Source organism: Mus musculus, chromosome 4, assembly GCF_000001635.26.
Source record: "Mus musculus strain C57BL/6J chromosome 4, GRCm38.p6 C57BL/6J".
Taxonomy (NCBI): Eukaryota; Metazoa; Chordata; class Mammalia; order Rodentia; family Muridae; genus Mus; species Mus musculus.
Window position 1 is genome coordinate 71665097 of NC_000070.6, and position 21277 is coordinate 71686373.

At 39.2% G+C, this 21277-nt stretch overlaps 1 pseudogene; it reads left to right on the plus strand.

Annotated features, from left to right (window-relative positions):
• The first annotated feature begins 12373 nt into the window (after positions 1-12373).
• Gm11231 lies at positions 12374-14709 on the plus strand (annotated as a pseudogene).
• Positions 14710-21277: the final 6568 nt, after the last annotated feature.

The window sequence follows — 21277 nt, forward strand, 5'->3', positions numbered from 1 at the left end:
ATAAATAATGTCATTGTAAGAATTTATAAACAAATTCACCACAAATCAAGTTTATAAAGTTATCACAACATTCTCTCTAATGAATTTATGAAAACTATGAAAATAAATTAAGAAAGAGTTTTCAATTTCATTAAAATGCTTTAGGAATTGACAAAACTACAAGATGAAAATATGCAAAAGGGAAACTAGGCTCTTTTCTGGAAGAAATTACAGACAGGAATAAATGGGGTGCTGTCACATAGTTATGGATTGGAAGGAAGCCTTGATCCTGTTAAATTCTTAATACTATCAAAAGCCAGAGGAAAAGTAAGCCCTCTCAAAATTTAATAATGTTTTTGCAGAAATAGAAAAACAATTTATCCTAAAATGCATCCAAAGTAGTCAAAGCAATACTGAAAAGAAAAACAAAACTAGAGGGCTCATAGTTCCCTAGTTCAAAATTAGCTTAAAGCCTGTATTAATAAAAAACAGTGTGTTGCTGGCATAAAGAGAAACAAGATAGACCAATGCAATCAGAGAACCTAGAAACAGATCCTCATATATAGGGAAGAGGGGCAGTACCATTCAACTGGAAAAGGATTATTTTCTCAAGAGTTAGCTACATATCCACACCATTAAATAGCTGAACTATTCTAATATGATATATCAAAATTAACTGAAAACTGGTCAAAGATATGAACATAAGAGTTAAAAGTATAAGAATGTGGGGAGAAAGCATAGGGCTCAAATGTATATGGTATTGGGTTCACCAGTGATTTCTTGGATAAACTACTGACGACACAGTCATATAAAAATACAAAAATTGGATTTTTTTTAAATTAAAAATATTTGTACAGCAATGGACACTACAAACATAATGAAATAGGGTTCACAAAATGGAGGAGATAAATATATGTTACATATACAATGAGGAAGTGAGTACCCATAATATAGAGAGAATGTCTAAAACTCAACAACAGAACAAGAGTTAAATAATACACTTAACAAAAATAGCTAAGGTATACCTGAGATATAAGATACAATTTGCAAAACACATGAAACTGAAGAAGAACGAAGACCAAAGTGTGGACACTTTGCCCCTTCTTAGAATTGGAAACAATCACCCATGGAAGGAGTTACAGAGACAAAGTTTGGAGCTAAGACAAAAGGATGGACCATCTAGAGACTGCCATATCCATGGATCCATCCCATAATTAGCCTCCAAACGATGACACCATTGCATACACTAGCAAGCTTTTGTTGTAAGGACCGTGATATAGCTGTCTCTTGTGAGATTAGGCTGGGGCCTAGCAAACACAGAAGTGGATGCTCACAGTCAGCTATTGGATGGATCACAGGGCCCCCAATGGAGGAGCTAGAGAAAGTATCCAAGGAGCTAAAGAGATCTGCAACCCTGTAGGTGCAACAACATTATGAACTAACCAGTATCCCGGAGCTCTTGACTCTAGCTGCATATGTATCAAAGGATGGCCTAGTAGGCCATCAGTGGAAAGAGAGGCCCATTGAACATGCAAACTTTATATGCCCCAGTACAGGGGAACGCCAGGGCCAAAAAATGGGAATGGGTGGGTAGGGGAGTTGGGGAGGAGGGTGTGAGTGACTTTTGGGATAGCATTGGAAATGTAATGGAGGAAAATACGTAATAAAAAATGTAAATAAATTTTAAAAATAAATAAATAGAAATAAAAAAATAAAAACAAAAACAAAAATAGCTAAGGAAATCCAAGTAGCCAGGAACACAAGAAAAAAAGAAAAAAAAGAAAAAGAAAAAGATCGATACCTGACAGTTTCAGTCATCAGGAGATGCAAGTCAGAACTTACATTAATGAAATCTCACCATCAGAACAGTTACCATGAAATAAGAATAATAAGATTAATAATGTGAAGACTCTTGATCATTTTGGAAGCGGCTGTTAAGCAAACATACAGTACAGAAAGTAACTAAAATAGTAGTGGTTTCCAATGATTTAAAATACATCTAGCATTTCTGTCTTAGCATACAGTGAAAATTAGTGAAAACAGTCTCAACATCTGAGTGTCAATTTGTAGCAGAATTATTTCAAACCTTGAAATGTGCCACAATCTGGCATTGTACAACAACAAATAAGAGGAGAAAGAATGCAACTGTACATATAGACATACATGCATCTGTACATATACACACAATGTTGTACTATTCAAGTCTCAAATGGGAAAAAAATTCTGCTATTTGATACAATACAGAAGAACTTTGAGACATTATTCTAAATGAAACAAGGCTATCACAGAAATATACATACTGTATTAGGAGAAAATGAAATAAAATAATACTAAGCAGAATAAAAGAACCCATAGTTTCAGGAAAGAATAATAGAAAGATATTCAATACTCCTGCATAATAAAGAGTGTTATGGAGATAGATTCTGCTGATGGTTGTATATACAAATTAATACCTTTGAACTGGTTTTGTTCATAAAGAGTTAAGTTGATAAATTTATCTTTTATGTATATTATAATATAAATTTTAAACACTTAATATTCAATTCAAAGACATATGCAACAAAGCCAACCAATATGACCAGTAACTGTAAAAATTTACTCCGGTGATGGCTATTCTTGGTTATTAACTTGACTATATCTGGAATTAACTAAAACCTCAAAATGTAGAGCACACCTATGAAGAATATTTTCTTAATTTGAAATAGGAAGATCTACTGAATATAAAATGTAGGAGGACACACAATTAATATAGATTTGGGGCAGGAAGACTTGCCTTAATCCAGGTCCTAGACTTTGAAAGCAAAAACCATTTCTACTCTAGGACACCCCTTCTTCTGGATGTCACAGAATAAAAGAGGTTTTCTTTTTGGTTTTTGCTTGCTCTTGCCTTGATAGCAAGTCTATTGTTTCACTGGCATTAGAGACTACTTCTTTGAGATTTTAACATACTGAAGACTGAGTTATCCAGCCTCAAAGACTGAGCAACTACTGGATTCTTGGATTTTCCATTCATAGCCATTGTATTATCCATTCCAATGTTGCATTACCTGCACCACAGCCTGTAAGTCATCCTAGTCAACCCTCTTTCTCTGTATAGGGTGAATCATTCTATGAGTTCTGTTACTCTAGAGATCCCTGACTAATAAATCTCACACTTTGTCTCTCCTGATCTTTTCCTGTTTCTCTCTGTCTCTCTCTGCCTCCCTGTCTCTGTTTTTCTGTCTCTGTCTCTCCACATATGTGTGTGTGTGTGTGTGTGATTAGCTCTACCAATTGTCTCTTTCTCACCTCTTTTCCCTTTATACAAAATACTTGTCCTGTGGAAACAGTAAGTTTTGCATATAAAGATAGGGGGGTTTTGGAGGGGAAACCAGGAAAGGGTTACATTTTAGATGTAAGGAAAAAAAATCTTTTCAGGAATTCAACCCTCCTTTGCGCAACATAAGCAATGTCAAGCCAATCTTTCAGGAGAGTGGGAGTTTATTGATAGATCCCCAAAGCACTCCCCGAGGCTTAGCCAATCAGAAGCAGAGTACCTCTGTGTGGGATGAAAGGTAAGGCACAAAATAGAAGGTGCTGTTAAATTATTCCTTATCACTTAGGCAACTTTAGGAATCCGCATTGAAGTACGCTGCAACAAGAGCCTTCCATATGCTTCATGGTCTCCAGACCTACCTTCCAATGACTGAGCCTGTCGCTATGGAAGCACTACCACAGAACACAGCTGAGACCTGACCAAAGAACACATCAGGTTCAACTTCTGGTCTCTCCGGTGAACTTGGAAGTTCTCTGGATTTGGACTAAAATTAAAGTAAATGTTGAACTAAGTTGTAACTTTCTCATTGCATAATAATTGAATTTTCGTGATAATAAGCACAAAAGAAAGAACAGAAAAAAAGGACAAAAATGAATTTGTTACTTTTTTATTATTTTAAGTTTCTTCAGTTTTTTCCTATTACAAAAATCAAAGTCATTTCGAGATTATCCCTTGTGTTTTCTGTAAGGACATTACACTAAACTGAACATCAATGCACAGACATAATGGCTTGTCACCCAAAAAACTGAAAGCTTATCTGTAACAGGTACTTTGTGTAACTTTGCACACAAAGTACACAAAGTAGAATGATAGCACATTTATCTTCTCTGACACAGAATGCGTGGGCACCATCAAATCTCGACAGATTACACAGAAATGATGTTCTCATATTCTACTGAAGAATGCAAAGCACACATTTTCAGTTCAGCTGTAGAAACAAAAAGACTCACAGAAAAAGGGTTGACTCTTAGTAAAGTAATCTATTTTTACAAGTCTAAGGTATTTGTCACAGACATGCTTACAGTGTCTGCAGTGAAGAAGTATCTGGTGTAGGCGTTCTGAAGAACAGAATGCAAATTAACTCCTACAAGTCAATAACCACTGAATAAACCTCAAAATGCATTAAATCATTTGTTGAGTCCAGGTAAGAATTTTCATATAGATTTCTGTGTGTCTATGCTGCTTCTGATCTTCTGATCTCCTGGGATGATCAGGTTTCTTGCTTTTCTGATGACTTCACAGAAGAGTAACAGAATCACCTCTAAGACAGGCTGCTTCTCATGTGAGTAAACATTTCTGAGCTTTGAACAAATAAATGTTTCCATTCTGATGTTGATTTGTGTAGATTATGGTGCTATTTGGGTAAAAGATACAATGCCAGGGCCAGGAAGCAGGAATGGGTGGGTTGGGGAGCAGGGCAAGGGGAGAGTATAGAGGGTTTTAGGGATAGCATTTGAAATGTAAATGAAAAAATATTTAATAAAAAATGTTCAAAAAGAAAGAAAGAAAGAAAGAAAGAAAGGAAGGAAGGAAGGAAGGAAGGAAGGAAGGAAGGAAGAAAGAAAGAAAGAAAGAAAGAAAGAAAGAAAGAAAGAAAGAAAGAAAGAAAGAAAGGAAGAAAGGAAGAAAGGAAGGAAGGAAGAAAAGAAGGAAGAAAGAAAGAAAGAAAGAAAGAAAGAAAGAAAGAAAGAAAGAAAGAAAGAAAGAAAGAAAGAAAGAAAGAAAGAAAGAAAGACAGAAAGAAAGAAAGAAAGAAAGGACGAGAGAAAGCAAGCAAGCAGGCTGAGCACACCATGGGAAGCAAGCCAGTAAGCAGCACTGTCCAATGGTCTCTGCATCAGCTCCTGCCTCCAGGTTTCTGCCCTGCCTGGGTTCTTACACTCACTGCTTTTGATGATTAACTGTTTTATGAAACTGTGACTGAAATAAACTCTTCACTCCCAAATATTTTTTTAAAAATTTTGAGATTGTAATATAATTGCATCATTTCCCTCTTCCATTTCTTTCCTTCAAATCTTCCCAGTATTTATCTCCCACCTCTTTCAAATTTATGGCTTCTTTTTCTTTAATTCTCTGTCTCTCTGTCTCTCTGTCTCTCTCTCTCTCTCTCTCTCTCTCTCTCTCTCTCTCTCTCTCTGTACATATATAAAATACATATACACACATATATATGTATGTGTGTGATATATGCATATATACTATATAGTCATAAGCTCCTGTAGTTCTCTGTTTAGAATAAAGGCCTCTTAGATTTCTCCTTCCACGTTAGCATTTCTATTGACATCTTTTTTGTTGAGACCATGTTTACGTATACCCTAAAATGAAGGGAGACTTCATGGACATAGACAGAGCCCCTGATACTTCTAGAATACAGAATCTCACAGGAAACTCTATATCTCTGGCTAATTTTAAATTAGTGATAATGTTACAAACATTATATATTAGTTGATTATGTAGTTACAAAATGATGCTTCATATGAGAAAAACAACAACATTTTAGGGGGTGCTCACTAAAAGTTTGCATTGAACTCTTAATCCACACTGCCTCAGAATTTTACTGACCATAGTTGAAGATGGGGCCTGGAAAATGTAAATAAGGCACCATTGGTCCTCTAGGATGGAACTAATACAATCTAACTAGTGGTCATCTATGAATATTTTAGAACACAGATAGTACTGTACTGAGTAAAATCCTTGTGAAGACAAATCAAGAAGGTGACCTCAGAGGAAATTAACCTTAGCATCACTTTGATGTTGAATTTCCATCCTCCATAATCATTAAAAAAAATAACTTTCTGTTATTTAAGCAGACAACCCTATAGTTTTTCATCATAGTGGGCATATGAAACTAATATAAGCATAACTTTGAGGGTGTAATGTACCTTATAACAATGATTCTATAGCTATCTTCTGTTACGAGTCTCTTTTGAAAATTTATAATCCACTGCAAATCAGTTCTTCTAGAAGTAAAATATTACGTTTTTTCTGTGTCACAGCAATATCAACTTGTTATAAATTTTTTAAGCCTCTATGTTGACACAAGTCAGTAAATAACACATGGACTTTTGGGTACAAAGGCCACTCTTAAAACAAAACTGCCTGTCATCACCCATTTTTGACACTGCAAAATACTGGGTAATTTATAAACAAAAGAAATTAAATTTCACAGCTATAGAGCTTAAGTGGCCCACCTCTGGTAACAGCTTTCCTGTATTTGCATTCAATTTGAAAGGGCTAAAGAGCAAAAGAGTCTGTGCTGTTCTCCAAAAGAGGTGTGCACTCATCCCACAACTTCACTAGGTAAAAATTCGATAAGGGCTTTTTTTCAATCTTCACCTAAGGACAGAAACTTCATGGCTTAAGGCTTTCATAAAGTACTGATCTCAATACTGTTGTGCTGGAGAGCCCCTGGCGAGGATACATTCAAATCATAGTACTACCCTAGGGTTTATATTGTCCATCCTCCTCAATATATAATTAGTGAAACTGAGCCAAGAGATGTTCAACATCTGACTGGGTATCACAAAGCTTGTCCAAATTTTCTATACCCACCATGTTTCTAGTCAGCCTTAAACAAATCACCAAATGTTTAATACACTTCCCTTTTTAGTTGTTTTAATAACAGCCTTGTTTTTCTCATCTGTCCCCTTAGATGTGAATGCCCCTCTTGTCATCACTAAATGCTTAGGAAAACCTGAGTCATTTAATTATCTAGTTTCAGAAACATTACCTCTTGTCTCAATAAATTCCATCTGCCACCTGTGAGAGACTCTTGCCTTCTGTACAGGCATCTTGTTTTCGTGTACTTGAAATGCATCTTATTATCAATTCTCTCATGCAATCTTCCCTTCATTTTCTTTGATTTGCTGTAGCTTTTGTAGACCGCAAATTTATTCTGTAATCTTCCAGCCTCTTCTGTCCTGGGTGTTTTGTATCTCGCACATGCCTCTTCCTCATCCTTGATTACTCCCTCTCTGCTCCATCATTTGCATGGCTTCCTGAAAATCTGTATTGCATTTACCATCCCCTGTTTTATATAGCCCACAAGCATATGTTAATTTTGTTTCAAATTCTGGCCATTTTCCCTGAATTCTTCCCTGCTATTACCATGTTTTTTTTTCTCTCTTCTACAAGGGATTAATTGCACAGGTAGCAGTGTGTGTGTGTGTGTGTGTGTGTGTGTGTGTGTGTGTGTGTGTGTGGTCTTTAGAGGCAGGGTCTTTCTATGTAGACCTGACTGTCCTGGAACTCTATTTAGACCAGGCTGACCTCAAACTTAGAGAGATACACCTGCCTTAGACTATCAAATGCTGGAATTAAAGACATGAGTCACCAACTAGTATTTTCTTAGGTGTAATTCCTTAAAGCTTAACAATAAAAATAAATTTAATGAGTATTTGTAAATCTGAATTTGTCATCATTTCTCAGTTATAAGTAATAAATGTGGTATGTATTTTTTCTAGTACCTTGTAGCTGACCAAATTACATAGTGTTAGGATAATCATCTAATTTTTAGTAGTCTCATTTGTTTTTAATATAAAATGATTGAATTAAATATTTGACAAATCTCCTATTACTAACATTCTAAAATTCTAATATTTATTTTCATATATCTCTAAAAGAGGCTAACTAATCATTCATGCTTCGTGAATATTCTACTGTTTCTTTTAGGAGGTTCAAACTTTAAATCAAGGATATGTTCATGCCTTAGGTAGCCATGCATTATTTTACAAATATCTTTATTATAATTCACCATAAACTTATGCCTACTGTTGAGTATTTAGCCCTTAAATAATGCTATAGTTATTTGGAGTACTGGATGTCCCTCAAGACCCATGTGTAGAAAGAAGATTGGTTTCCTTCCACTGGAGCTGCTGGGAGGTAGGGAAAGTAGAGCTAATAGATTGAGTTAATGAAAAGAAGTCTTATCATTTACAATTGTACCGTTAAAGGGGATCTTATATCCCTAAAACCTTTTTGTTTTTTATGGGTCTAGAAATGAGCAGCCTGATTTACTATGCACTGCGTCCACATTACACTACACCTCTAAATTCCTGTGGACTGAACTCTCTTGAAGCCAGCCTCTGAAATAATCCTTTTTCTTCTTAAGTCAGTGATCTTAGGTATTCCATGGAAGTAATACAAAACAAACATTACTAGCAATAAGAATTACCTAAATTCACCATCTCTTCAATAAATAGCCTTTGCTGAAAGTGAACATGAAACTTAGTACATAATATACATTAGGTTAAGTCATGAGAAATTGCCTTATTATTTTAGCTAAAAAACAATGACCCAATGATCAAATATCGCCAACACCATATTTCTACCTGACATAAGAATTTTATTTACTTAAAGTTAATTGGATATGTACGATTAGACCTTGTGCTGGCAAACAAATATGCTGTTTTATTTAATTGTGAAATCATCTAAAGAATTAAATATTGTTATCTATATTCTGTAAATAAAAGGAATGAGGTTAAAAGATTGTATAACTTGCCAATATCGTGTGGTTAACCATATGTACAACTACAACTTGCAGTCGGGTGATTCTGAATACAGAGATTTTTGCCTCTGTTTTGAATTATATGGAACAGTAACTCAGCACAGATCAGTGAATTACATTTCTCCAAACAAACTTTTAAACCTGCATTATTTATAATATACATATAAGAATACATATATGAAAATAAGAGATTAGTACTGTATATACTAGTGTGGGTGGTTGACAATGAAGCTGTTTTTAAGAAAGTTGTTGAAGCATAAAATTATAATCTTATTCCAGTTAGAGACTAAGTAAAGTCTATAACTGTATCTTCATGGTAATAAAAGAAAATAGCCACAAACACTACATATCTGTGTGTACAAAGAATGATATTTGGACTGGTACATAAAGTATTTGTGAAATAAGAGTTGTTCTACAACTCAGAGGATGAAAGGAGATAAAAGCATGGGAGTCTACTATTTCTACATTTTCATCCTCTAAATTCCTTTCATCTTTTCTAATGATTCCATTATTGCCTATAAGAGAAAATACAAGAAACATTCTCTTATGCCTTTATTTTCATGTTGAACTATCTTTCCTATTAGAAATATCTCCTGATAATTCTCCTAAGTCGCTTGTGTAATAAAATGTACAATTCCTAATACTGACCACAACTTAGGAACTTGTCCTTGTTCTATGTTTCACCCAATTTTCACACATTTTTACATATGTTGTGTCTCTCATTACTGCTGCTATGAGGGCAGTTTCCATTCAATAAACAATAGTAAGACGCCAGACCTCCCTGTGACTTACATAAGGCAGATTCAAGAGGACAATGGGAATCAAACTTGATTCTCACCTCTACTACAAGTTAACATAAACAAAATGTAACTAGAGCACTGTATGTCTTTAGTAGCTCTATTCATTTTAAGTTTTTGTGATCTTTGTGTATAAGGTACACATATATGCTATTTGTAGTATTAACAAAACCCACTGGCATGTTGCACAGGTAGTACAAAGAAGCCTCTCATTGTTCCCTTAAAAATTGTTCACAACCCTTCACCTAAAAATGTTGTCTATTATCATCCGAAATAAAATTACACCAACCAAAGGTGATAACTGTTCTTAAGGTGCTTTGCACAGAATGGAAAAGGTCTTGGATAACAATGAGTTTGCATTGATGTATCCAAAGTCTAACTTCAGGATAATACTCTCAAAGAAACAACTAATCACAGAGTGGTGCAGTTCCCTGGAAACAGGAGGGGGATCCAAAGGCGAGTAATGATTGAGAAAGTACTTCTCAGGAACACTTTCCAGAAAAGTGTGAGAAGCATAGTCAGCAAGAGGGGCTTCGGATAAACCCGAGGAGTAGCTAGCTTCAGGCTTTTCCAAGAACAAGATAGGAAGGCCAAGATTTGCATTGTTCATCTGGAAAAATGCAGATCCCATGATTCTCTGGGAGAGTGGACAGACAATTTCTAAGAGAAGCGAGGGAGTGTAACCATTAGAGACAGCCCTAGATGTAGAGCTGGGGATGAATATACTTAAGTCTGGATCAGGTGCCCAAACTTTTCCTGTCAGAGGTTAGACAAGGTGAAAGTGTGGCCTGGAGAACTGCAGGAACCAGAACAAGCAGAGATTGACTACTTTTCTTCCCTTGGTAAGAAATTATCAAGACAACGTTAGTGAAAGAATGGAAAGTTCTGTAAAGAGTTTGGAGGACTCTAAAACAAACCACTGCCTTTTTTTATTAACTAAAAATGTAAGCATAAAACTATATTCTGTCTTTGATCGGGTTAATATTTCCCTATTAGAAAATCAAGCCTATAAGGAAAGATTAAATGGTTGCTCTAACTGCATATAAGTTCAGTGAATTCTCTTTAGGTTTGGTGAATTTAGGTGTGTGATGATTTTTAATGGAAACATTATTATAATTATTTTTATAACAAGTCATATATGTATATGTATATGTATATGTATATGTATATGTATATGTATATGTATATGTATATGTATATGTATATGTATATGTATATGTATATGTATATGTATGTGTATAGTGTATAGTGTATAGTGTATAGTGTATGTGTATGTGTATGTGTATGTGTATGTGTATATATATATATACATATACCTGTGAATACTAAGGAATGGAATCAGTTAAATACCATCCACCTGCTGGGAGATATTGACTTGCTAAACATAAGGAAATGCATTTGCATCCCTTCTGTGTTTTTATACAGCGATCCTGAATTTGCTGAGTCCTCAGAGAAACACTGTATATATGGTTCCGAGCATCTTAAAGTTTCCCTCCCCCCAAAGTATTCCACAGCATACCAGAATGCTCCAGAGAACTTCACAGCTCCTCTGCTCCACAAACCATACTTCAGATTCATCACTGTGTCCTTAGAAGTCCATTTCTAGACATATCCTCAGTGCTCTCAGGCTCTTTGCTGTTAAAATTGAGGTCAGCTTTGAAAAGATTCTTGACACTAATTACTGTGCCATTCCAGAAGGTTAGCTCTCTGGAGTGCAGCCTGAAGCTGCTGGGAGGTCACAGATTTGAATATCCACTTACTTTGACACCAGGATACTCCTTGTTCCTTTTAAAACATTAGGAAGAAAGTGACCTGCCATTCATTTCACAAATCTGCATTAATTCCTCCCACTTAGTATGTCCCAATTGCTGCCCAGGTATGTGGTCTGCCAATTTACAGCTGTGTTAAGAGCTTATTCAAGTGGTTGATTATACAGCTTTGGAAATGGAAATTTAGTGAGCCCTCGGAGCTGGAGGAGAAGAATCTCCTTCCACTTACTGCAGATCAATAGCCCATCTGAAACCAAAAGCAGACAGGTTTCAGTTGGAAGAAAGGCCAATTCGAGACGTAACTACTTCTGTGCAATCTGCCTCTTTGTTTAGATTTGTCCAGATTTCTGTGACATGTGTGGGTATCTGCCTGTATTGCTATTCTGACACACCTTCTAGGACTGGGATAGAGGACAACCTGTGAGGACAGGAGAGAAAGGAAATATGCCCAGAACGCTTCACAGGAACAATTTCCAGGAATCTATTAGTTACAGATAGGAGCTGGAGGATGAAACGAATTGCCTACTTATGAATATCTGCATAGGACAAACAAGCAAGCACAGAATCCCAAAAACAAGCACTGTGCAGTTTGCCAAAAGCACCCCATGTCCCATTGAAAAGTCTCTGAACTTTGATGTATGGTACAATCTCTCTTTGAAGTAGGTTGGGTTCCCAATGATATTTTCGTGGTTTTTATTGGGAATAAGAAAGGTGTTTGTGCTGTGAAGTCATGTCAGTACAATAGTTTTAAAATTCTTAAGACAGGCTCTTTGCCTGCTTGTTCTCACCTAGCTAGCAAGTCTATTTCTTCACTGGCATTAGAGCCTACTTCTTTGGGATGCCAGCATATACAAAGAGCAGAATCATCTGGAACAGCCTTGTGGACTGAACAACTACTGGATTCTTGGACTTTTTGTTCACAGTGAGCCATTGTTGGATAGCTGGACTGCACCTTGTCAGCAAGTCAAGTAGCAGGGATTCAGGAGAGCTTGACACCTTCACAGTAATGGCAGAGAAGCAGCCTCTGGCACTTCTGGGGCCTACAATGTATCGCAAGCTGCCTCGCCTGGAGCCAGACCCAACGGCCTGCCCCTTTCTGCTGGCAACCAGGACCCCTGCAATTACAAAGGTGCATACTTCTTCTGCCCCATAGGAGGTAATTTCAAGGCAGGATCTGAGCAGTTGGCACCCTGAACCCCATAACCATCCTTGTACCCCACTGGTATGGAAGGATCCCCACTCTGAGGTGACAACCTACTGACAAACTGCCTGCTCTACTGCCCTCCCACAGAAGGCTCTGAAAAGATACAAGACTCCAATTAACTGCTTCCCTTCAGTCCCAGGCTCATTAGTATCCAGGTCCACCTCTGGTTATGCCCAAGACTGTCTACCAGCCGGACTTTGTGTTACAGACTCTCTACTTGTCTTGGAGGTGGGGAAACAATGAGACCATTGGATGTTGATTGCACCCTGGTGACTGGGCCCCTGCTGCCTTCTGCTGACCCACCCTGTTCTCTAGCTACAACTCCTGGCAAGGGCAAGTCCCTGGATGGGACATTTTTGCATAGGCTACCATCTGGGTAACCTGGCAAGGACTCTTCCCTGACTTTTTCCCCATGCCAGGCATTCTTGGAGAAGTATCGAACTATCCAAAGCACAGGTTTCCTGGCTTCCAAGTTCACCAGTCCTTATTCTGGGGATCCCAAGCAAGCAATGTCTGAGGCTCCCTCCAGTCTTTGCCTAGCCCCTAGGATCACCTTGCCAGGATGCAGTGCCAGCCCCACTATCTACTGCCCCCACCTCCACAGGCCTTGTCTTGCCCTCCATCTTGTCATCACCCAGAAAAGCTATGTCTCTTTGCTCCCATTGCCACCTCTAGGAGCCCATAAGGGGTCTGCATACCAAGCTGGGTTGCTGGGAAGCCCCTACCTGAGGCAACAGGCACTCCAGACTCCCTACATGCCTCCTTTTAGGATAGACAGTTATTCCTATTCCTCTGCATCCCCTCCCACCACCCTCACCAGGGCTCAAGCTGGAGCCCCCTCGTGCCCCAAGGTGCCCACTGCACTTTGTCCCCAAACTCTGGGTTTTCCTAATGCCAGGGACGACCTCTCTCTCTATGGGGTATCCCCAGGACTTGGGGGAACACCACCTTCCCATTCCCAGAACAGTGTACAGCCTGTGCCACAGCCTGGTGGTACCTTCCAGCTAACATGCAAGCCTTTGCCAGCCAGCCAACCATGCTCGGAGCCCATGAGACCTGCAGAGAAGCCAACACCAGAAACTCAAGAGATGTGGTTGCCCACCTGCAGGAAAAAGCAACTCCAACCCAGGCCCAATGAGTGTCCTGGGGTACCTGTTGTTCTCTTAGACAGTCCAGTTCCCCACACCACACCAGCACTGCACTCCTGTGCTAAGGAGCCCCTGTCTCTTCCACAGAAGGATACTAGGCTAGGTCACCCAACTCTCCACCAATGCCTGTGATTAGCAACGTTTTTGGTTTTGGTTTTGGTTTTGGTTTTGGTTTTGGTTTTGGTTTTGGTTTTGGTTTTGGTTTTGGTTTTGGTTTTGGTTTTGGTTTTGGTGTTTGTTTGTTTGTTTGTTTCAGTCTGCCCCCCTATCGTGACTACCAGGATGTAGAGATAACAGAGCCCATGGCTGAGCAGGACTCAGTTACAGGCATTAGTAAGAGCCAAGACAAAGATTACAAGGGGAACCTACCTGCTCAGGATGGGGCCTCCAGATATCACTGATCTGTTCATGACTTGAGTGTGAAGAAGTTGATGGCAGAGGGTGTCCTTGTCAAGGTCCCTAGACCTGAGGTACATGAAAAGCCCATTGGAAAAAAAAAAAAAAAGAAAAAGAAAAAGAAAAGCTCATTGAAGCTATGGATGGGCCATGTACAGAAAACACAGTGTCAGGTCTGCCTGGCCTAAAAAAGATGGTCACCAAAATCCCTGAAGTAACTGCAGAAGCCACACCAAGGACCAACTTCCATAGCTCAGTGGTTTTCGTGTTCTGAAAATTCAAGATTTGCCGTCCTATGCGCTAACCTGAAGCTATTGTCCCATCTCCCCCTACCCTGGCTCCTATCCCTGCCTCTGGCCCTGCACAGCCTGCACCCAACCCCTGCCTGTGCCCGTGGGACTGCAGATTCTCACTCAGCCTTTGCCAGTAACATGCTTCAACCTGGCCCTATCTAGCACACCAGCCATAGCTGTGGCCTTCCCGGCCCCAAACTCTGTTCCACCTCCATCATCAGCTCCCGCTCCCGCTCCCGCTCCCGCTCCCGCTCCAGCTCCTGAGGTCCTGGACTATGTGATAAGAACAATCGGGCTTTAGTATTGGCAGGACAGGGATATTATATAGTAAATGAGTGCACTTAATAATACCTTTATCAAGAAAGCTCAATATGATAGATTTTAAGCCTTATCTATGTTTTAGAGGAATATGGTATTGAGAACAATAAGAAGGTTAAGTCTCAGAGTAGCAGTTTAGTGAAGGAGAGGAAAAAATGATGTGAAGCAACTAAGTGAAATGAAGTGCCCCACATTTTTGGCTTAACAAGGGAGTCTAATAGGGGTAGGGGGTATCATTAATGTTAGTATGGAGGCTAGGAGAAGAGGAAAAGTTCCAGAAGGATTGGTTGAAAAAACGGAAAAAGTGTAAATTATTGTTTATTACATTATTGAAGACCCACAAATGAAACCACACATCTACAACAGTCACTTGATCTTTGACAAAGGAAATAAAACAATCCTGTGGGATACAAAGACAGTATTTTCAACAAATGGTGCTGGTTCAACTGGCAGTCAACATGTAGAAGAATGCAAATTGATCCATTCTTATCTCCCTGTACAAAGATCAAGCCCAAGTGGATCAAGGACCTCTGTACACTGAATCTAATAGAAGAGAGAGTGAGGAAGAGCCTTGAGCACATGGGCACAGGGGAAAAGTTTCAGAAAAGAACACCAATGGCTTATGCCCTAAGATCAAGAATTGACAAATGGGACCTCATAAAATTGCAAAGCTTCTGTAAGGCAAGGGACACTGTCAATAGGACAAAATTTCAATCAGCACACTGGGAAAAGATCTTTATCAATCCTACATCTGATAGAGGGCTAATATCCAATATATTTAAAGAACTCAAGAAGTTAGACTCCAGACAACCAAATAACCCTATTAAAAAAATGGGGAACAAAGCTAAGCAGAAAATTCTCAACTAAGGAACTCGAAGGGCTTATAAGCATCTAAAGAAATGTTCAACATCCTTAGTCATCAGGGAAATGCAAATCAAAACCACCCTGAGATTCCACCTCACACCAGTCAGAATGGCTAAGATGAAAAACTCAGGTGACAGCAGATGCTAGTGAGGGTGTGGAGAAACAGGAACATTCCTCCATTGCTGGTGGGTTTGCAAACTGACACAACTACTCTGGAAATAAGTCTGGTGGTTCATCAGAAAATTGGGTATAGTACTACCTGAGGGCCCAGCTATACCACTCCTAGGCATATACGCAGAAGATGCTCTAACATTTAATAAGGACACATGCTCCACAATGTTCATCATAGCCATAGTTCTAGTAGCCAGAAGCTGGAAACAACCCAGATATCCCTCAACAGAGGAATGGATACAGAAAATGTTGTACATTTACACAATAGAATACTATTCAGCTATTAAAAACAATAACTTCATGAAATTTGCAGGCAAATGGATTGAACTTGAAAATATCATCCTGAGTAAGGTAATTTAGTCACAAAAGAACAAACAGTGTATGTACTCACTGATAAGTGTATATTATCCCAAAAGTTCAGCATACCCAAGATTCAATTCACAGACCATATGAAGCCTAAGAAGAAGGAAGATGAAAATGTGGATGCTTCAGTGTTTTCCAGAAGGCTAAACAAAATACTCACAGGAGGAAATATGGAGACAAAGTGTGGGACAGAGACTGAAGTAAAGGCCATCCAGAGACTGCCCTTCCTGGGCATCCATACCATATACAGCCATCAAACCAGGATGTTATTGTGGATGCTGGGAAGTGGTTGCTGATAGAAACCTGACATGGCTGTCTCCTGAGAGGCTCTGCCAGAGCCTGACAAAGACAGAGAGGGAAGCTTGCTGCAAACCAATAGACTGAGCTCAGGGGTCCCCAATGGAGAAGGGATGGAAGGAGTTGAGGGGTTTTGCAGCCCCATGTAGGGAGCAACAATTTCAACAGGCCAGATCCCCTGGAGCTCCCAGGAACTGGACCATCAACCAAAAAAAAAAAAAAATACATATGGATTTGCTCACGGCTACAGATGTGAAGGCCATGCTACATATGTGGCAGAAAATGGCCTTCTTAGACATCAGTGGGAGGAGGGGACCTTAGGCCTGAGGGAGTTCGATGTCCCAGTGTAAGGGAATGCCAGGGCAGGAGGACAGGAATGGGTGGGGGGGGAGCACCTCAATAGAGGCAGGGGGAGAGAGGATAGTATTGGGTGTTTTAAAAGGGGAGACCTGGAAAGGGGAAAATATTTGAAATGTAAATTAAGAAAATATCCAATAAAAACCTTATTTATTTACATTCCAAACATTGCCCCACTTCCTAGTCCCCCCTTCCAGAGTTCTTCACCCCATCCATCCACCACTATTTCTGAAAGGAGAAAACTATAACTTAACCATGATATCTTTACCCAAAACTGGACTTAGGCAACTATGTGTAATGAAGAAGGAGTGAGCTATCAGATGGCCCCAGAGAGAGCAGAGGAGTGGGCCTGTAGCACTTGGATGGTGGGGCTGACTATCAATACCCATCACAGGGATCTGAGAAGAATAAGTTTCACTGGAGTAAGCAGGAAATACAGACAGAATTTATTAAAACTGACAGAGACATATCAACAACCTGGTCACCCTAGGTTCCTCCATGGTGATCTTGATTTCCTTGGGGAAAGAGGATTCAGCACAGCATCAATGTTTGGCTGCCAGGCCCAGAAGATATTATAGACTTTTCTATGGAGGAAGAACTGGCCTATCTTGTCTAACCAAATTCAGACAATCAACTCTGCAGTAACCTGCTTGTCCACAGCTTGGAAGGGTCATGGTGGCTGTGGAAGTGAAGGGCAGTCTTTTGTCCAGTGACTAGATTTGCCACATTTGAAGAATGCTGCAGTTGGAATTGTGCCCCGCCATCTTCTTTGGAAGAGATCTAAGGGCAGCTGCCAAGAGCTGTCACAGGAAGCTTTATGTATCTTTATCTACTCCCTTCCATTAATCACTTTAAATGCCATATTAAACAGGTATTTCTGGGGAGTTTGAGGGACATAATCTAGCACTTTAACTTTTTTTTCCAATATCAGAAACTAACTGGGAGAGAAAGTGAGAGTTGAGAACAAGTATGCCCTCTTGAGACTTAGAATCTGGCTTTGTATACTGAAGGATGGCTTCTGTAAAGTGGGCAAAGAACACAGGATTTTCATCTGGCCTTTGGGTGACGGCCTCCCTCAATTTGTCAAAATTGTTTAAAATATGAGATGCCTTCCAGAGGCGAGTCAGGAGACAAATGACACTTTTTATCTCAGGCTAATCTGCCCAGGGACTGTTTCTCAACATTATCCTGGTTGTTCCATTGGGGGTCTCCCTGGAAACTGTGTCTGCCTCAACAGTACAAAAATTGTCCATGCAATGGACCTCATGGATATAGGGGGATAGACCCTCTCCTTCTTCTCAGGAGTGAGAGTAGAGGAAAAAATAACATACAGTTCATGCCAAGTGATGTTATAGGTTTGAATAAGATACCTGAACTCTTTAGTGATGTTAGAAGGGTCAGCAGAGAAAGAAGGCAGGTGTTTTTCCATCTGAAGGAGGTTAGCATTGGAAAAGGCACATATACATGAAAGAGAACATTAGAGCCTGCCACTTCTCTTAGGGGGAAAAGACCATCAGTGCAGAAGCAGTTATGAGGTGGGGAAGATGACGTAGAAAGTATACTCTAGGTCAAGTTAATGTTAAGGCAGTGAGTTGGCTGAGAGGGTACCAGAAAATGAGTTTGATTTTAAGAAAACAGCTTAGTTTGAGAAGGTGGCCAGGGTGGGGCCAAATCCTGTATATCAAAGTCAAAAAGAGTAGAAGCAGAGGAATCCAGATTCCTCTGGTCAGCATCAGGAGGGGATCTGACTTTTTCCAGAATAAACAAAAACAAAAACTGGTGATCATGACATAAAGTACAGTGGGAAGAGTGAGAATAGAGAGCAAAGAAAGCCCGTACATAGGCAAACTCAGTCCAGTTGTCCATGAATTGGCAGTTTTTGTCAAGATCGATGGGGATTTGGTAGTCAAATGTGCTACTCTTTGGCCATTGAGACTACTTGTCAGTCTCAAGTCTGTGTCCAGGCTTGTTACAATTAAAAAAATGTGCCATAAGGGTTAATGATATTGCTAAGTCTAAGGTTCTTTCACAATCTGAGTAGATAATCAAGTCGATTGGATGAGTTGGGTTTTGTGTGGCAAGTGCCCATAGTCAAAGAGTGAGGGAGGTACATAGGGGTGGAAAGAGAGATTATTAAGTTCCCTCTGCAAAGGCAGTAGAGGTGGGTAAGTGAAATGACTAGAATTTCAATTCAAGTATTCCCTAAGCAGACTGAGTCTTGTCAGAAAGAAGTGTCCTAAAACACAGAATGGTATCACCTTCTATGTGATGGGGGCCCAGTAGGGCAAGAGGAAGCTTCCTGGTACACAGGTGTGGCTTTCATAGAAAAAATAGATAAGGCAGGGAGCTCTGTAATTGAACTTACCCAGTAAAAAGGGAAATATAAGTGCTTAGATCAAGTAGAGGAGAAAATATCTGAAAAATGCATGGGAGATGGAAGAGGCTTTTGGAAAAGGTAGAGGAAGAGGAGTGTCTTAGTAGAGTTACCCACCTAGTTGGTCCCCAAAAAAGCATACATGGCCACATGGTGGGCATCCCAAAAGGGCATAGAAAGGAGATGTCTATGTTGTGGATAGCCCAAAAGATCACAGAAGAGACATAGGACACCTACCAAGTCAGTGAGGAGAGACAGATATTAAGAAAATGTGGAGGAGCTGGATTCTAAAATTTGAAGAGAAATATGTTGGGTGGTACAAGCCAGCACTGGCAATCAATCCCTGCCCAAGAAGGCAGAATGGCAGGTAGGTTCATCTAGGAAAGGATGAGCACCTTAGAAAGGGAGCTTGTTTGTAACCCTCCCCAGTTTTAGAAGCAGATGAATGAAAAAAGAAATAACAAGGAAAGGAAAGTACACCACTACTCCTAGGTATAGTGGAGGAGAATGTTTGTTGAGGGTTTAGATTTTTCAAAACCTACTTTTAATAAGGGTTCTTAAATGCTTTATCCTCCCTTCTAGCCCACCATCCATGAGAAGTAATGGAAAAAGAAAGGTTGATAGAGCAAAGGAGAGGGTGAACCTGTTTAGACATAGTTCTTCTGAGCACATCCAATCTGTGTTGTCAGGATATCAGCAGTTCTGTTCAAAAGAATCAGCACAGGCACCTTGATCCACTCACAAATACCGTTCATGTATGAGCAACTGCAGGTCAGTCCAGAAGAAAACTCTAGAGAGGCTCTGCCAATTGGCCTAAGTCTGCAGAAGTGGCCAGAAGCCACCAGAACACCAGAAGTTTTTTTGGTGTGTTTCTGTCTATGAAGTCATGACAAACAATGTCCAGCAAAGATTGGCAAGGCGAACAAATACCATACAGCATCATCAGTGAAGACCAGTGTTAGCCGTGCCCAACAACAGCAAGCAAGGAATGTTAAGGTATACCACTAACACACAACACTCTCTACCATAAGTTGGATTATATTTATACCTTTTCTAAACATCATGAGTTCTCTCAAGTGTCTACTCTAGCAAAGCAGCACATGCCCCTTTTCCAGACTGTTTCCAGAAAATCACCATACTGTGTGTCTGTTGTCAGGAAAAGATCTCCCAACATGTCTGCTTCAACATGAAGCAACTTGAAACTTGCTATCATAGAGAATTTAAATCATTATCTCTAAATAGGCATTTTATTCAGTTACTGTATGTTAAAAGTAAGAATGTCTTCGACTGAATCCCTGATACCAGGAACTTTGAAGTCTAGAGCAGAGTACAGAGGTGGAGGATTCAAACTCTACAATGTCCAAAAAGAGCACTTCTACTGACATTGCATACTCAAACACATTGCCTTTATTATGACACATTTGAATGCTTTATCAGGTCTTTGAGCAAAATGGCCTGTGTTCTATAGTTTTCATATGGCTGTACAGGATAAAAGAAAATGCTTTTCATTAGAAACTATAGTTCTATACAAATCTATTTTGAAAGGGATTTGTATTCCAAATGATATCCAAGATGGCCCAATAAATATATGTTCAATTATTGGAATTCTATCAAAAGAAGGGCTCACTAAAGAAAGTGATTTTATCAAGAACTACATTGGGGGCTTTCCTGCTATTAAGCATAGTGGTAAATACTTGGTTTGAAAAGGAGAGTTTTGCCTTAGCTGTGAACACAGTCCTTGCTCTCTATATCAGCAAGGGTATAGCAGCAAATTTATTGAAATCATGATGGCTATTAACACAGATGACCTATAAAACTGATATTTCTGATGTCAGCTCACAAGCCTAATTGAACTATTCAGTCAATAAAATGTCTCTAGAAGTATCCTAAGTACAATGGAGATAATTACAAGTCCAAGTGCTTTTTTAAAATTGCATGTGATTTGCATATTTGAACCAATGACTTCATTGTCTTTAATATGTGCAACATTGAAGATGTAAAAGTCTACATTTAATGACAACAGCAAAAAAGTTTTATTTTATTTTATCAGTTCTTTCAAGAAAATGGAAACGATTCTGACATTTGGGAATATTGGGACCCATCTGGCTCTTTTTTGTTCCCTCAG